The 16,902-nt window shown below is 42.7% G+C and overlaps 1 long non-coding RNA gene across 1 annotated transcript in view; it reads right to left on the bottom strand.

Moving 5' to 3' along the window:
• Positions 1-8,655: 8,655 nt before the first annotated feature.
• The window catches only part of LOC142827234 (uncharacterized), a 36,068-nt gene continuing 27,821 nt past the window's right edge, over positions 8,656-16,902 (bottom strand). The window contains exon 4 of the long non-coding RNA XR_012901830.1: positions 8,656-8,968. This is a non-coding gene — a long non-coding RNA (uncharacterized LOC142827234). The remainder of the gene's footprint in view (positions 8,969-16,902) is intronic.

Raw genomic sequence — 16,902 nt, 5'->3', positions numbered from 1 at the left:
TTGAAGTAGGATCGGGGCCAGTGTAGACGCTCTTTTCCGGCTTTTTTAAAAGCCGGAAAAAAGCGGCGGACATTTTTATTTAAATGCCGCGGGGGATATTTAAATCCCCCGCGGATTTCCCTACTACGATAGGTGAAATTTACATGCCCCTTCCGGAAAAGGGGCCAGTGTAGACGTAGCCTTCCAGTTACGCAAATAACGTAGCTAGAGTCTGCTAACCTTAAACTGAGCTTGGCACCATCTTCTCAGTGGGAAGTCAATGGGAGCAAATGCTCCCTTCAGCTTTCCTTACTCCTCACAACTGCGAGGGGTACCGGTGCCGAATGGGGGGGTGCCCTAGCATTTAATTTAGAGGGTCTATACTAGACCACTAAATTGGATGCCAGAAGATTGATCTTCAGCACAGCAAATGGAGATGTGGTCTTAGACTGCTTTGAGCAGATCCAGGTGACATACCTGTTAAAATGACATTGGCTTCATAAGCGAGGGGTTTAAGAGACCTATGAAGGCGTCTTATACCTCACTGGAGCAGGAAAAGGTTCCAACAGCAGGGAGCTGGCAAAGCCTTTCCTCACTGCTTCTCCCACTTGAGACTTTCCCTGCAGTGTGGAGGTAACCAGGCTTTCCCCCTTCCAGAGACTTTCTCTGCTGTGTGAATCTTTTTTCTGTTGAGGGGAAAGCCTTCAGCAGCTGAGAGGCAGGATGCTCAGGGAGCCATGGGAGACAAGAGCGATTAGGGTGTGTCCTCGCATTTATACCCATACCCTTCTGGCATATTTTTACTTGCCTAAACCACGACTCACTGGCTACGCTGCTATTAATATCTGTGCTATGCTGATATGTACTCTACACTCGCCCCCCCCCCAAAAAAAGAAGACTTCAGCCTAGACATATCCTTATGCATTTCTAAGGTTGGTTGTGGTGATATGAAGTTGTTTTCAAATTTTCTATCACTTTGTTTTAAAGGAAATTTTTAAAAAATGACAATGTTTTGTAAATATCAAATATCTCCCTAAGGCATATCTAGACTACAAAACTATCAACCACATTTACAGTGGCCTACAGCCATGACAACAATTAAATCACTTGTGCATGTCTATGCTTTGCACCTTGCCTTGATGGTGCACATCCTCTCCAGGAGCATTTGACCAGCTGACCTGTCAGCGTGGGGCATTGTGGGATGACTTCTGAAAGCCAGCAATAATTGATATAAGCAATGCGGTGTTTCCAGGGATTCTGCATCTATCTAACTACATCAGCACTGGCTCTGTGCCTTTCATGGAAATGGAGTTGTTAAGTAGGCATATTATGTGGCGGGTCTGAAATTTTAGTAGAGACACTAAGGCTGTGTCTACATTGGCAAGATTTTGTGCAAAAGTGATTGCTTTTGCGCAAAATCTTGCCACCTGTCTACACTGGCCGCGAGTATTTGACGTTCTAATGTACGAAATCTTCTTGTGCCAATAGTCTGACGCTCCCGCTCAGGGATAAGCCCTCTTGCGCAAGTATTCTTGCACAAGAGGCCAGTGTAGACAGGCAACGTTAATTTCTTGCACAAGAAAGCCCAGTGGCTAAAATGGCCATCGGAACTTTCTTGCACAAGAGAGTGTCTACACCGGCAAGGATGCTTTTGCGCACATCTTTTGTGCAAAAGCTCATGCCAATGTAGATGCTCTCTTGCGCAAATACTTTTAACGGAAAAACTTTTCCGTTAAAAGTATTTGCGCAAAATCATGCCAGTGTAGACGCAGCCTAAGAGTACATCCACACAGCAACATTATTTTGAAATAACTAGTGTTATTTTGAAATAACTTAGTTCACGTCTACACAGCAGCCAGTTATTTCACAATAATGACGAAATACTGTCAAGCTGGAAAACTTCTTACTTCAACTCTGTAACCCTCATTGTCGAGGAGTAAGGGAAGCTGGAGGAAGAGTGCTCTATTTCAAAATAAGTGTTGTGCAGATGTTCCCAATTTCAATTTCAAAATAAGCTACACAATTGATGTAGCTCAATTTGTGTAGCTTATTTTGCATTAAGCCCTGCTGTGTAGATGCACCCTAACAGACATAAACTGCCTTGAGTTGACTGAAATCTTGCCCAGTGCTACATAAGCAGGGATTTCAGATATAGGAAGTCTCTTTCACACACACAGCCATCTCCAGCAGTTCAGACAAACCCTCTAAAATATCTTGGGTTTGTGTGTGTGCTAAGGGACCAGCTTCCATGCTACATGGTGCTTTAGCATGGCCATACTCAAGCCATGTAGCATATATCCTTTTATTGGCTGCTTGTGCGAGTCACCTCTTTTTATAGAAGCAACAAGTTCTCCCCTGAATTTTCCTGATCAACAAAATGACTATAGTGTCTAGCAGTGCTCTGCTTTTCCAGATGTTGCCGTATCTGTTTTCCACAATTCCAAAATTTTCAACATACCACTATACAGTTTACACCCAGAGTCTGTTGAAAATTCACATGCATCCTTAAATAGGGCTTCTTGCTACTTGGGCGAACAGTAGGTGTGAAATGTGTACTGCTTCCTATTGAAAAAGTAAGTGTGGGCATACTGTACCTATTTCTTAGTTCTGAAAGCCACTCATTTTGATGGTGCAAAGTCAAAGGAAGCTTTCTGAAATGTACTCAGGTGCTTTTCTCTAAATGGTGATGTAAATATTGTAACAAGGACCCCAAGGCCTAGATCTTTCCATAGCAAGACACACCTTTTATGAAATGTGTCTTGTTCCTTATTTGGAGAGGTGAATTGTTTTCTGTGTATCAAAAGTTCAAACATGTATTTTTTGTCTCTTTCTTCAGTACAAAATATATCCATACTTTAAAAAGAGCCATTGCTTATGGCAGGGAGTAATGCTACTTCTTGTTTTTCAGTTTCTAGCTGCATGAGCTATTATAAGATCTGGTATAAATTTCTGCTGAAAAGGTATGCCATCAGCCTGAACCAGTCAGCTTCAAAAAATGAGGTAAAAGTAGTTGTGGGCACTTCACCTGCCCCTGAATCCCCCTGCCAATTTTTATGGTTTTAAATCCTGTTTTCCTATTCTTTAAAATGTCTTTCTTTCCCCTGTTGATATGTGAGCGAGTCAAACAAACAACAAGGGGAAGTGATTGACCACACAGGGGAAACGGAGATACTGACTATAAGTGAAATTCTGTCACCTGCACAAAGTAAACAAACTGGAAAAAAAACCCAGGGGTGGAGAGAACTCTATTTTTCTCTAATCTCTTACAGCTATAGTAATCTTGGGTATATCTTGCAATGCTGTCAGGGAAAAAGATTTTGGACAGAAGTGATTTTTGGAGTTGACAATGTCCCTCTGGAAGCTTTCCAAACACAATCCATACAATATGGATGGAGTTATAGTAGAAGTTTGTTTGCATACATAGAAGCCCAGATACCTTATGCTGCACCATGATGGATTTTCTTCTTTTTTTATTCAAAAAATACCTCTGGTACCGTGTAAATATTAGTTATCAGTCAGAACAGCAGGTGTACCAAGAGTCTGTGGTTCAGGCAACAGAGCACTTTTCATCAGCCCAATACTGCAGTACCCTTTGAGCACCATAGAATAGATCCCACGATCACACTATGTACAGCTTCTTAGTGAGGTGCTCCACACACTCCAGCTGCTCATCCAAGGACCTGCTAGACTTCTAGCTAGTGTGTATATGTGTGACACTGTAACTTGGGCTGGGACTCTGATGATTGGGATCCTTGCCAGAACAATTTAAGAAAAGAAACATAAATAACATACTTTTTAAATATCCCTCACGCCAGACAGGTGCTTGCAGGGGGACTGTGTCTTTAACAACCAACTGGAGTTGGGGTAAGTGGGACCTGTCCTCTTGCCCCCACCAGACAGACAACTGGGGAAACAGATGGGATGGATCCCAGACTTGGTGCATGAGTGGGAGCAGGAGGAAGCAGCCTGGGCTTCTAGGAGTATTTTAATTATTGTTTTAATTCTGCACAGTCTCCCAGATGTTCACAACAGGTGCTTTAGGCATTATAAAAGCAAAGAAGCAAGCAAATTAGCATTGCAACATATCATTACATCAAGCACTTCACTTAAAGAAATTGATAAAAAAGTTCTTTATATAATACTGCCTGGTATGCAGCATGTTCAGCCTGGATCACAGCATTTTGACGGGGAATGAAAATATATTACCCAGCCCCCATTTGTAAATCTATTTATCATGGATGTCTAGATCCAAAGGAATCTTTCCCAGAAATAGCACTTTTACTGAGAAACAGACTCAATGTCAGATTAGTGATCAGCCTGACATGTCAAGACACAGTTGTGCTGCCTGACACATCGCCTGCATGTGTGTCACTTGGCCTCATGGCTTATACCACCTGCCCTGGACTGTGTCCCTCTCCCTGTCAACCACACTGCTGCTCTTGGACATGAGCAGCAATGTGGATAGGACAGAGTTAGAGGAGTTTAAAAGAAATCACTTGTAAAAATAGCTTGGCAGGCACCTCACTCCACAGATGGCAGGAGTTCAGGAAGAACCTCCCATATTGGTTCTGAGGGCTTTACACCTGGGTTGCGGGGGGAAGAGGGTGACCCATGGAAAGACAGTTCTGGAGTCTTGCATTGCATTTCAGCTAGGTTAGTCCAGGCTAGGTGAAGTAGTAACTGTTCTCCCACTGACACTGCACACGACCTAGGCACATTGCAAGCTGATCAAATCACCCAGCTAATGCTCCCAGTGAAGAGGGTGAGACTCATCCCTTGTTGTGGTTTATATGAGAGAGAAACATTCAGAAAGGAAAGAGTGGGTTGTGTCTTTATGTCTCAGACCGATGAAAAGAAGATAGCAAAATAGTGAAAAATAACAGAATACAAGATAGGCTGATATGAAAGGAGATGTGGAGAGTCTAAAATGATGTACATACTGTACATTAGTCTGATCTGAGTGACAGCAGCCCAGCATACCTGGTGAAATTCAGATTCCAATCTCTATAGGAAACAAGCATAAGTCTGAATTCATTGCAGAAGGGCTTGTCATTTCTGTCTCTGGCTCCTTAAGAGAAACAAAGTAATTTTTGTAATTTGATATGTCAGAGGAGTATTTTTGTGTGGTTTACAAGGAGGGATTAACTACTTTCAGGGATACTGACTATCTCAAGACTGTGGATGAGTGATTTTTATGTTTTCAATATTGGCACAAGTTAGAGGGAACACTATTGGGTAGGGATTTTAATGGGTATATTGAGTTACACATCGTTGAAACTCTTTTTTTTTTTTTTTTTTTTTTTGTAGCTTCAGAAAATACATGCAAGTGCCAGGGTCTCTCATTATTCAGCCGTTGCTTTGGCATGATGCCAACAGGAATGCGTGCCACCAAACAGGGCTTACAAAATGCAGAGTGAAAAAGCAGTTGAGATTTTATAGTGTTTCAGATCTCTTGGAAACCTAAAAATATCCAAGAATATGTGCACAGCTGTGCGACTTTAACAACCAGAACATCTGGGGGAATTCTCACATGTTCCCCTTTTTATGTTGCCTACGATTTTACTGGAATTTGGTGAAAAAGTGGTGATTTTTATAGCATTCCTTACTACAGATATAAAGACATTCAACGATTTAAAGAGGGAAACTAAGTTATATCTGCTTACAAGCCTCTTTTACTGTAACCTTAGAAAATTTGTACCTGTGCGAGTGCAGCCTGACTGCTTTTTGGCCATGTAGGTGCCTGCCATTCTAGACTGTAAAATACTTGCCACCTTTTTGTCCAATAGTGCTGTTTATCTGAGAACTGCATGGCACTCTGCAAACACATATTGAGCCTCGCACTATGCCTGTGAGGAGGGGAAGGGAATGTATAATAATCACATCACTCGTCACTGAAATACAGCCATCTCTCTTGATAGAAAGAAGCCTGCTTTTTCTCCCACTGGAATCCAAAATTTCCAGAAACTCAGTGGGAGTGAGGTCAGCTCCATAAGAAACAAAAAGTAAAATCCTGCCTCCTACCCTTAAGTTGATGGGAGCTTTGCCATTGATTTCAGTGAGGTGAGGACTTCACCCAGAAAATCAGCAACTGTGATAACTAATTGCATAACTGCATGGATATATACTTTACGTTCTCACAGAGAGGCAACCCGTTCCTGCAGAGGAGGAAGGCAGATTGAGCACACCTGGCTTCAGCAATTAAAATCGGCGGGGGAGAGGGAGAGGATATGACCAGGGTTCCCTCTAAACTGTGGTCGTGCACAACAAATTTTAGGCCCACACACCTCACCTGCAGTGTTGCATAGCAGCACTCAGCACCACTCACTTTCTGGCTGGGCCGGAAGGTGAGTGGTGGTGGTAGTCTGGTGTGGCTGCATGACAGCAGAAACCCTGCTTTTCTCCCATAAAGAGCTGCGGGCTGGCTAGGGGGGGTCCGCCTTTCCCACTCCAGCAAGCAGCTTCCTGGGGGGAGGCGGGAGGGATGAGCAGCCCAGTCCTGGACCCAGCCCTTACAAGGAACCACCGAAAGAATGGACAGTCCAGCTCCATCCTCCCCAGCAAGGAGCTGCCATCTCCCCGACCTCTCAGCCCCACATCCTGAGCTTCCCCTTGCCCTGAATCCTGTGCCCCTTGGCCTGAGCCCCCACCTTACCTCCTTCCCCCTGCCCTGATTCCTGTGCCGCTGGCACATGCACCTTGTTAATTATTCCTTGGAATTTTTTCATTTAGAACTGTGTGTGTGTGTGTGTGTGTGTGTGTGTGTGTGTGTGTGGCCGCATTGGTGCACATACGAATAAGCACACATAATGTCAATCTTGGTGCACAAGACAAAACTCACTCTGCTCATGGATGGGAAATCTTAGAGGGAACACTGGACATGACCCCGCATGCCCCCCACATCAGCTGTGTTCTCACAGAATTTTAATGAAACACAAATCACAAAAAGGTGACTAGAAGTGCACTTCTGCTGATGAAGTGTATTATATGTGGCACACTGGTGTCAAAGGGTATGTCTATACTACCACCCTAGTTTGAACTAGGGTGGTAATGTAGTCAACCAGAGTTGCAAATGAAGCCCGGGATTTGAATTTCCCAGGCTTCATTTGCATGTTGCCGGGTGCCGCCATTTTTAAATGTCCGCTAGTTCGGACTCCGTGCCTGCGGCTACACGCGGCACGAACTAGGTAGTTCGGATTAGGCTTCCTATTCCACGAGGAGTACAGGTAGTTCAGAATAGGAAGCCTAATCCGAACTACCTAGTTCGTGCCATGTGTAGGCGCAGGCACGGAGTCCGAACTAGCGGACATTTAAAAATGGCGGCGCCCAGCAACATGCAAATGAAGCCTGGGAAATTCAAATCCCAGGCTTCATTTGCAACTCCGGTTGACTACATTACCACCCGAGTTCGAACTAGGTTGGTAGTGTAGATATACCCATAGATAGCAGAGTGAAACCTCACAGGACTGTTTCCCTTGTATTAGAAAACTGATAGTATTTCAGGAAATAACTGCTGGAATTATACTTTCCCTAAATAATAGACAAGTTTAGGATAAATGAAAATTAATTAGGCAATAAAGGATTCCATCCAAATTACACACATTGTAATTCTTTTCATTCTTTTTCCTCTTTTCCCCTTTTTTTTTCTTTAGGTTCATGCGCTTTCTTATACAGTTTCATATATAGATATAGAAGGATTGAAGTGGTTAATTTATCAGGGAAAAATCTCGAGGCCAGAATGGTTCAAAAAGGCAGGAAAAGGGGCCCAGATCTGGCACACAAATAATATCAATCAGTGTGTTAAGTCTGATGTTTTCAACTGTTAACAGTATTAAATTGGAAGGACCCAAAGAAATATAAACCAGTTAAAAAAACTAAAATTGGTCATTTTATATGGATCTCACTGTTAACTTATTCAATGGAACAACATATTTTCAGGAAAAAAAATACATCTATTTTCAGAAAAAATAGATCTCTGATATTAAGTGGTGTCTAGGTGGAAAGGATATATGTTGTTCAGACAAAACCAGTTGGGGTAGTTTTCTTCTTTGACTTTACTTTTCAATACATCCTTAGCTATGAAATCAGAATGATCACCTCCATAATATAAACTTCCCTAGGATCTCTTAAAGAGACAACAGTTATAGGATCTCTCAGCACAAAATCACAGACTTCGTTCCACAGGGGACTGTACATATATTGAGCAGTGAAGAGGTTAACAGAAGGATTTTTTTTCCATTCACGCCACCACAAGCTCATTAAGTAGCTCAGACATCTCTCCAAGAATGTGTTAAAAACAGTCACTATGTTTCAACCCAGAAGTGTCTACGAACCTCTAGGGGGAGGTGACAAGGTGAGATGATTAGATGGAATCCCATTCGTCAAGTGCTTTGGGTTTCCTTGGAATGAAAGGTGCAGCAGAAATATCATTATCTTACAGGGCAGCCACAACCTACAATAGAAAGAATTAGGCTGTTGAACACTAGCCACATAAATGAAGTTGGAGCTGCTCAGAAGATGATTCAAATTCTTTCTAAGCTATACTTAGATCCTGGGCTACAAATATTGTTTATTACCATATATTCATTTCACCTCTGCAACACACTTCCTTGCTCACTGGGCACCTTGTTTAAACTTTTCAATGGGCCACCATTTAGTGTACACTCCAAATTTGCAGTGTGCCAACAATCTGGTATACACACACACCTATTCCCACACACAAATGCAGCTTTTGTTTCTGAAAAAATGGTGCATGTGCATCTTTTATGAAATCCTATCAGAGACCAAATGAACATTTGGCTAATCCTTAGGGTACATTACTTCTACATTAATATGTCAACTAGCACATGATAATCCACCAGGGAAGACTGCATGGGCAATATTTTTTGGAATTCAGCTTCTTCCTCAGGTTCATCTTCTTGTTCTCATCATCCTGTCTTCTCAGAACTGCCCTTCACCTTCCAGCTCGTGCACATTCTGAACAATTCATTCTCTAAGAGAAAACAAGCATTCAGATCCAAAATGACCATTTATCCATGTAGTGTAGGTCTAGGGAACCACCTTCACATATCTAGATCATGTGAAAGCCTAAGGGACTCCCACTTTCCCCTTTTGCCTCTGTGTATAATTAAGACACAAGCATATCACTCTCCCACCTGTAATTTCTAGAGATTTCACACAAGGTGGGAGAAGCTGATACTCACACCTGCCGTTCAGTCAATATTATTATGATGGGAAATTTTATATCATAAGTTTCAAAATATCTCACAATTTTCATTGTTTCTGTAAATATCACCTGCAGTTGACTGTTGCAGGTACATAAAATTCACCTCTTTCTTGTAATATTGGCTTTGTGCCCGTTGGAATGTGTGCTGAAAGTTAATAGAAAAGACTGCATTAACCATTCTCATTCACCTGGGCCAGAAAGATATTCAGCAACCAGGCCCCACACAGACTCTCCCTGTGACTCTCCACCCAATAGCACTCTGAAGCCTAATATATCCTTGACACAGAACCTCCCCCCACCACCCACAGTTTCCCTACTCCAAAAGTAAAATAAAGCTCATACAAAAGGCAAAACGTTTGGTATAAAACAGGGGTGTGATGGGTTTGGAGCTGCTCTATCATGATTTATGAATAGCGTATGGTGGCTTGCCTATTGGGATGTTCATTGTATGAATATGTTGGGTTAAGTAGAGGGCTGCCCCGATAAAATAGGAAAGAAGGAAAAGAATGGCACAAGATAAGCCACCTCTCAGCAAATATTTAAGAGGGACAAAGCTAGAGCTGGTCAGACCTGTAGGATAATCATGGCTGACACACAGGTTACCATAGTCCAGATCCTGGTCTAGAGGTGTAAAAACTGTGAAATCCCATCTCCAGATAGGTAAAGGCAGGAAGCCTGACGGCTGAAGGGGTACTCTGGGACAAGAGGCGGCACTAGCCCTGTAACCATGAGACGAGGCTGAAATAAAGTGTGCCGAAGAGAAGGATAAAGTAGATGTCCATGGTTGATAGTATGTCTAACACATTTCAGGAGGGCCAAAACATCAACTGGCATATCTGTCTAGGGATGCCTGTCAGTCTTTTGGGCACCTTCAGCCCCTTTTGAAACCAAACGAAACTGTGGATGCTCAATTGCTCCACAGGATCAGTGTCTTTGTGACTAATCAAATGAATCCAGACAGGTCAAAGGGTACGTAAGTCCTTGCCCATGGAGTATGCCAGCTGTTTATTTCATTAGCAGGTGTTAAAAATTCATTACACTTTCAAACCACAAGCAATGAGGCAATGAAATGAAAAAAAAAATCATTGTGGTCACAGATAAGCAGCACAATCCACCCCGCATCACAGCCACCATGGGAAAAGGAACCCAGAAAATTTTGCACCGAGAAGATAACCTTTTACCATTTGAGACAATAGAAGGCCCTAAAATAGCTAGAACCAATAAGAAACAGAGTCAGGCTCATAGATCTATGTTCTGCAAGTGCTGCAAACATACAAATAAAATACCTGACTCAAACATAACAGTATCTATCGGCTATGGGTGGGCTCGTAAAGGATTTTTAGAATATTTTTAAAATAGCAGTCCTGTCTCCATGTTCACGCAAGGATCAGGTGTTTTGAACTCCAGAAAAATATCCATTAATGAAAAAAAAAATTCAGCCTGAGGATACATACAGCAATACATATCAAGCTGCAAGTAGAGCCAGATCACGGGATTTGTAATTAGAGTGAGTACATAGTGCTTCCTAGCTGAACAAAATCTGATGGGCACCTGTTTCTGCAATGCCAGAGTTTGAGAGGACTCCCAATGAAATCAGATACCCCTATGAGGGGAAAGTGAGTGCCTCCTATCAGGCGGGGATGTGTCACAGCTAGTTCAAGAGAAATGGCTTCTAGACAGTTAAGCTTCCCCTGAAACCTCAGCATATCTATTAATAAGGGAGAATGAAAGTAAGGCTAGAAAATAAACTAGAAGGCACAAGCAGAAGTCACCTGAGGCTGCACATGATTAACTTCACCAAAGTGCACTATGTGGCTGTAAAAGGAGAAAATACCTAGAAATCCCTTGTTAGGTTAGATAATGTTAAAAATAAAACGCATGCTGCTTCCAGAACTCTGCTTGACAGAACCAAGAGTCAGTTTGTCATCTGTGGTCTAATTCTGACCTTACACTAGTTTTACGTGGTAAACACCAATGCTTTCAATGGAGTTACTGCATATTTACCTCAGAGTAAGTGAAATCAGAACCAGGGCCTTTGGCTAAGATGCCAAAAACTAGTCATGGCCTTCTAAAAAGATAATAGTCTTAACAGTTTTATCCTACACAAAGTAGGCATTATTTTATAATCACAATAATCTGTCTCTTATCAGAGCACTCACAATAGTTAGTTGGGAGCGTATTTCATGGCAAGGTAGTGCAGCCTTGAGTAACTGATACTCAGAAAATACTCTGAATTCATTCTGGAGTGAAAGAAAATGGCCCTAACCCTCTCTGTGGATATACCCGAGTGCCATGGACAGAGAAACTGAGGAATCTTTACCAAGTGCAACTGTTAGTGTCTCTGCGCTTCTGTGATTTTCTGAACAATATTATGAAACATAAAAAGAGACCCACTTTCTGAATGAAACTGAGTCTCATTTCAACTGCTTCAGCAAACGGGTAAGTGAGAAGGCAGACTTGCAAAATTATCTAGATCTGTCACGCAAGATGCTTTTATTTTTCCTCAGTGTTGAAGCAAAATTGCCTACTGTATTAAGTCTCTTTCTTGGCCCTGCAGACTCCAGAAGCAGTGAACAAAGCCTGTCCATCCTCTCCCTGGGGGCACAAACCACTAGCTATGCAGCAAAGCTGAAGGAATTCTGCTGTGCGGGAGGCAAGAAGTAGTTAATCTGAACCCCCCCCCCCAAAGATCTATTCTCCATGAGATTTCACTCCATCAACCCCAAAGTGCAGAGTGGGATGGTGTGTGGGGCTGGCCAATGGATTTACAAGCCATCCCCTTTGTCTGACCTTTTAGGGGGCATGTTACTGTGCAGGCATCTGCCTCACAGAAGTAGAATGAGCATTACCAAGTGAGTGGCCCTGCTGTCATACATCAGCCCACAAACATACATATAGGGTTACGTCTACACTGCAGAGCTTTTCCAGGATACCGCTCTGCCGCATCCAAGGAATGTGTCTGCTTTTCCGAAAAAAAATTTGGAAAAGCAGACATGTTTTTTCAGCATCCCTGCAAAGCTCATTCTACAAGGAAAAAGGGATTTCCAAAAGAGGGTTTTTTCTCCCCAACATTTGGCCCCGTGTAGATGGGCCAAATGTCGGGAAAGCCTCTTTCGGAAGAAAAGTGGGAAAAGATACACATCTTTTTCTGACTTTTCTTTGTACTGTAGACATAGCCTAGTACTAACTACCAAATTGAGACAAGCCTAATAAGTGTGTCTAGGATGCACAAAATACCAAGATCAAAAAGTGGATTAGCAGGTATATCAGACCACTGTAATTATACAACAGCAGATTATGGAAGTGGCAGTCATGACCCCATAGTTCAGGCTGAATCTAGACTTGTATTGTTAACAGATCAGAGGAGCACTTTTATCTGAAAATTGGTTTGTTGACAGAGGTTGGGTGCTGAATTTTTCTAGCGATATGAATTACTAATTAACTAAAAATTACAATGTTATAAACGTATCCTCTGCAATTCATGAATTTTAGGTCCATATATTTTCAGGGTGCACTGCAAACACTCCACATTTCTCAAAAGAGACAATTATCTTCAAACAAACTTAGGAAAAGACCTATTTTCACAGCAACCTTAACACACTGTCCCTTAAAACAAACCCAAGTGTTGAGATTTTCTGTCTCTACTACCCAAACCATAATTCTGCCTGAGTAGTAATACAGCCCTCCAACCTGTACTTCTTGTCTTACATACCAACCACAGGATCCTGCAAACTTTTTATATAGACAATTAAGAATTTGCAGAATGAGGTCCTAAATTATAGAATGAATTACTTTAAGTTTGAGAGAGTTTCCCCCCTCCTCTATGAAACTAAAACCCAACTCTACAAATCAAGGGGGCAGTCTGGTGTTCTAGTTTCCCCTCTGCAGTGCACTTATTAAAGATTTCTCACAAAATATTAAAACATTTGAAAGTATAAAAGAATACTATAAATGCGTACTAATGATAGGCAGGCCCATTGTAGATTGTCAGATTTTGTGAAGTGATGAGTATGTAAAAAAGCCACAAAGATACTATATTAAAGTATTGTTAAAGATACTGAGGTATGTTTTGTTACAGCAAGGAATTGTTGTCATAACAGAGTTAATTATAGCATCAGCATAGGGTCAGAAAAGCACGTAATTATGTGCTTAACTTCATTGGAATACATGTACCTTAGCACGTGCTTAAGTAATTTGCTAATTCTCTTACAGGTACACTGTGGGTAATGGACATTGCTGCAAATCAGTGACAGAAATGGGAGGTGCATTCCCTCAGCACTTTAGGTGATCATATCCTACCTGAGAAATCCTACCAAACTTTCTTTGGTGACAATTATGGTGTTAGCAAGTTAATGAACTGAAGTAATTGCATTCCCTTGCCAGGCAACAATTTTTACAGAGCTCTTATGTGAGCCCATGTCAGAAAACACTAGATTATTCACATTACAAAAAAGAGTTAATTTTGTATTTCTGGAGCTTAAACTTGTTCTCGGTAGAACAGAAGATCATCAAGATGAACAGAAAAAATGATTGTGAGGAAGACAAGCAAGATACACACCCAAATGCAAAATACGACCTATGAGAGGAAATAAAGTTCTAGGTAACATATGAAGGGAGAAGTTTGTATAAAAGATTCTAAGACGATTACCTTGTTCTCTAAAAGACACTAACGGCACTTCTACACAGCAGGGCAAAAATTGAATTAAGCTATACAACTTGAGCTACTTCAATAGCATAGCTTAAGTCGAAATAGCTTATTTTGGCTTTTGACGCTGTCTACACAGCAGGAAGTCAAAGTAAGAACATTCTTCCTTTGACTTCCCATCTCCAGGTAAAATGAGGGTTACAAGAGTCGGAGTAAGAAGTCCACCGCCTCTCCATTATTTCAAAATAATGGCTTGCAGTGTAGATACGCTCTTTGTTATTTTGGAATAACGTCAGTTATTCAAAAATAATGCTGCTGTGTAGACGTACCCAAACAGAGACAGTGCAATCAAGGGGAAACCCTTCTTGCATACATCTGAGTGCATGGTTTTCCCACTGTCCATTGAAACATAAGCATATTGCAAAAGTAGACCAAATAATTATTTAAAGAATATGTGATTGTTTATCTTTCTTCCTGCTTCTTAATTAACATCCTGTTTATTTAATGGGGAAAATACATATTGATGCATTCAGAAGTGAAGTTCTAGGGCATTCAAATGTTTACTTTAGCAATTCAAAAGATACATAAAATAAGCAACATTGGAACGAAAGCACAGTAATAAAAAATAGCAGGTGTATTTAAATATAATGCTCATTATATTTTAATTGTGTAAATATATTTTTCATGGTAAATAATGATGGTAAGAGAATTTTGCATTTAAGGAGAGTACTGGAAATGTTCTATACACTGCTGCATTTCCATTTGCATTGAATCCAGTTATTCAATTAAAATACAATTTTAAAAAGTGAGGCTGAGCCCATCCTTATATATGGGACTTCCTCCAGCTTTATCCACTGCATTGTCAAAACTCAAACAGATGGAACAGAAGGAGTGCATTCAGTTCTGAAACTGAAGCCAGAACAACAACCAGAAGATCCAGGCAATCTGCTGTGTTCCTCACAAGGAGAATTTACAAATAGTGGGAATGTTTTTTAATTGTCCATCTCTCACAAAAGAGAAGGAAAATAGCTTAATGACAACACAAACTTTTAAAGTCTGACACACCTGGGAGGAACGTGTTACTATTCTGCATGAAAACAACAGGTGTAAAATTCTAGTACCAATATCTAACGTATGGTTTTTTTTAAATTGAGGAAAAAGAAATGAGGGCAAGTCAAACAAGTGAAAGCACAATGGTCTCCGAGCATAATTCATGTATGGGGCCTGAATTCAGGCACCATCCATTGTCACAGCTCTATGGACCAGCATTTAAAATGGTATCGCATGTTCCATTAGGGACTGACCTTCAACTGGGAGCCAGGTCTGACTGAGGCAAGGTACTCAGAGTGGAAATGCTTCTTGGGCAATCCAGGGTTCAATAGCCACCACTGTTGACTCTGCAGTCAGTGCATCTTGCTGAGTAACAAAATACAGGACTACAGGCAGTCCCCGGGTTACGTACAAGATAGGGACTGTAGGTTTGTTCTTAAGTTGAATTTGTATGCAAGTCGGAACTGGCTCCAGATTCAGCCGCTGCTGAAACTGATCAGCGGCTGACTACAGGAAGCCCGAGGCAGAGTTGCTCTGCCCTGGGCTTCCTGGAATCAGCCGCTGATCAGTTTCAACAGCGGCTGAATCTGGACGCCCGTGGCAGAGCAGCTGGGGCGCTGTCGGGTAGGTCCCCGCAGCGCTGCACCTCAGCGCTGCGGGGACCAACCCAGCAGCACCCCAGCAGCTCTACCCCAGGTGTCCCCAAGTCAGCCGCTGCTGAAACTGATCAGCGGCTGATTCCAGGAAGCCCAGGGCAGAGCAACTCTGCCCTGGGCTTCCTGTAGTCAGCCGCTGGTCAGTTTCAGCAGCGGCTGACTTGGGGACGCCTGAGGCAGAGCAGCTGGGGTGCTGCCGGGTTGGTCCAGTAGCGCCGAGGAGCGACGCTGCAGGACCAACCCGGCAGCGCCCCAGCTGCTCTGCCACAGGTGGTCGTCGTCGAGAAAAGCCTGGTCTGCTGGGGGGGGGGGGGCGCGCACTAGCTGCGCCCCTCCCCCCCAGCAGACCAGGGAGACGTGGGTGGCGGGACCGCCGAGACGCGCCCCGGTCCCGCCCGCATCCTCCACGGCTTTGCTCCCCATCTCCCTGGTCTGCTGCGGCGCGTCTGGGCTGTCCCGCTGCCTGCGTCCTCCGCGGCTTTGCTCCGCGTCTCCCTGGTCTGCTGGGCCCCGGAGGACGCAGGCAGCGGGACTGCGGTGCATCTGGGCGTTCCGCTGCTCCCGTCCTCCGGGGTGAGAAAACCCCCGTTCGTAACTGCGGATCCGACATAAGTCAGATCCGCGTAACTCGGGGACTGCCTGTATGTAGCACTTTAAAGACTAACAAGATGGTTTATTAGATGATGAGCTTTTATGGGCCAGACCCACTTCCTCAGATCAAATAGTGGAAGAAAATAGTCACAACCATATATACCAAAGGATACAATTAAAAAAAAAGAACACATATGAAAAGGACAAATCAAATTTCAGAACAGATGGAGGAAGCGGGGGGGGAGATAAATGTCTGTGAGCTGATGGTATTAGAGGTGATAATTAGGGAAGCTATCTTTGTAATGGGTAAGATAGCTGGGGTCTTTGTTGAGTCCCACGCATAGAGTGTCAAATTTTAGCATGAATGACAGTTCAGAGGATTCCCTTTCAAGTGCAGATTTAAAAGGCCAAATTCTCCATGTAACTGTTGTCAATGCACTGGCTGTACACCCAACCCTGCCTTGTTTGCTCCTGCACCAGCTGCTCATCCCTACCCTCAAACCTAGATTCTGAACTGAGGTGTCATGACCATTGAGGGGTTGTCAATATTTTGTAGTCGGAAACAACCACTCTCCTTTGTTTATGGTTACATAGGAAGGCTTCCTGAAATGGTAGTTTGTTATAAAACTGGCGCCTGGCTTGTAAAAGATGGGGATCCACTGCTCTTGAGGACAGAATTCTGCAGACCACTACTCTGAGGCCAGCTATGACTATAGGCTATCTCTACATGGAGTCCACATAGCTCCTCAAAAAGGACA

Source organism: Pelodiscus sinensis, chromosome 2 (genome assembly GCF_049634645.1).
Source record: "Pelodiscus sinensis isolate JC-2024 chromosome 2, ASM4963464v1, whole genome shotgun sequence".
Classification (NCBI taxonomy): domain Eukaryota; kingdom Metazoa; phylum Chordata; order Testudines; family Trionychidae; genus Pelodiscus; species Pelodiscus sinensis.
Note: the sequence above shows the minus strand (reverse complement) of the source record. Positions and strands in the feature narration are given on the sequence as shown.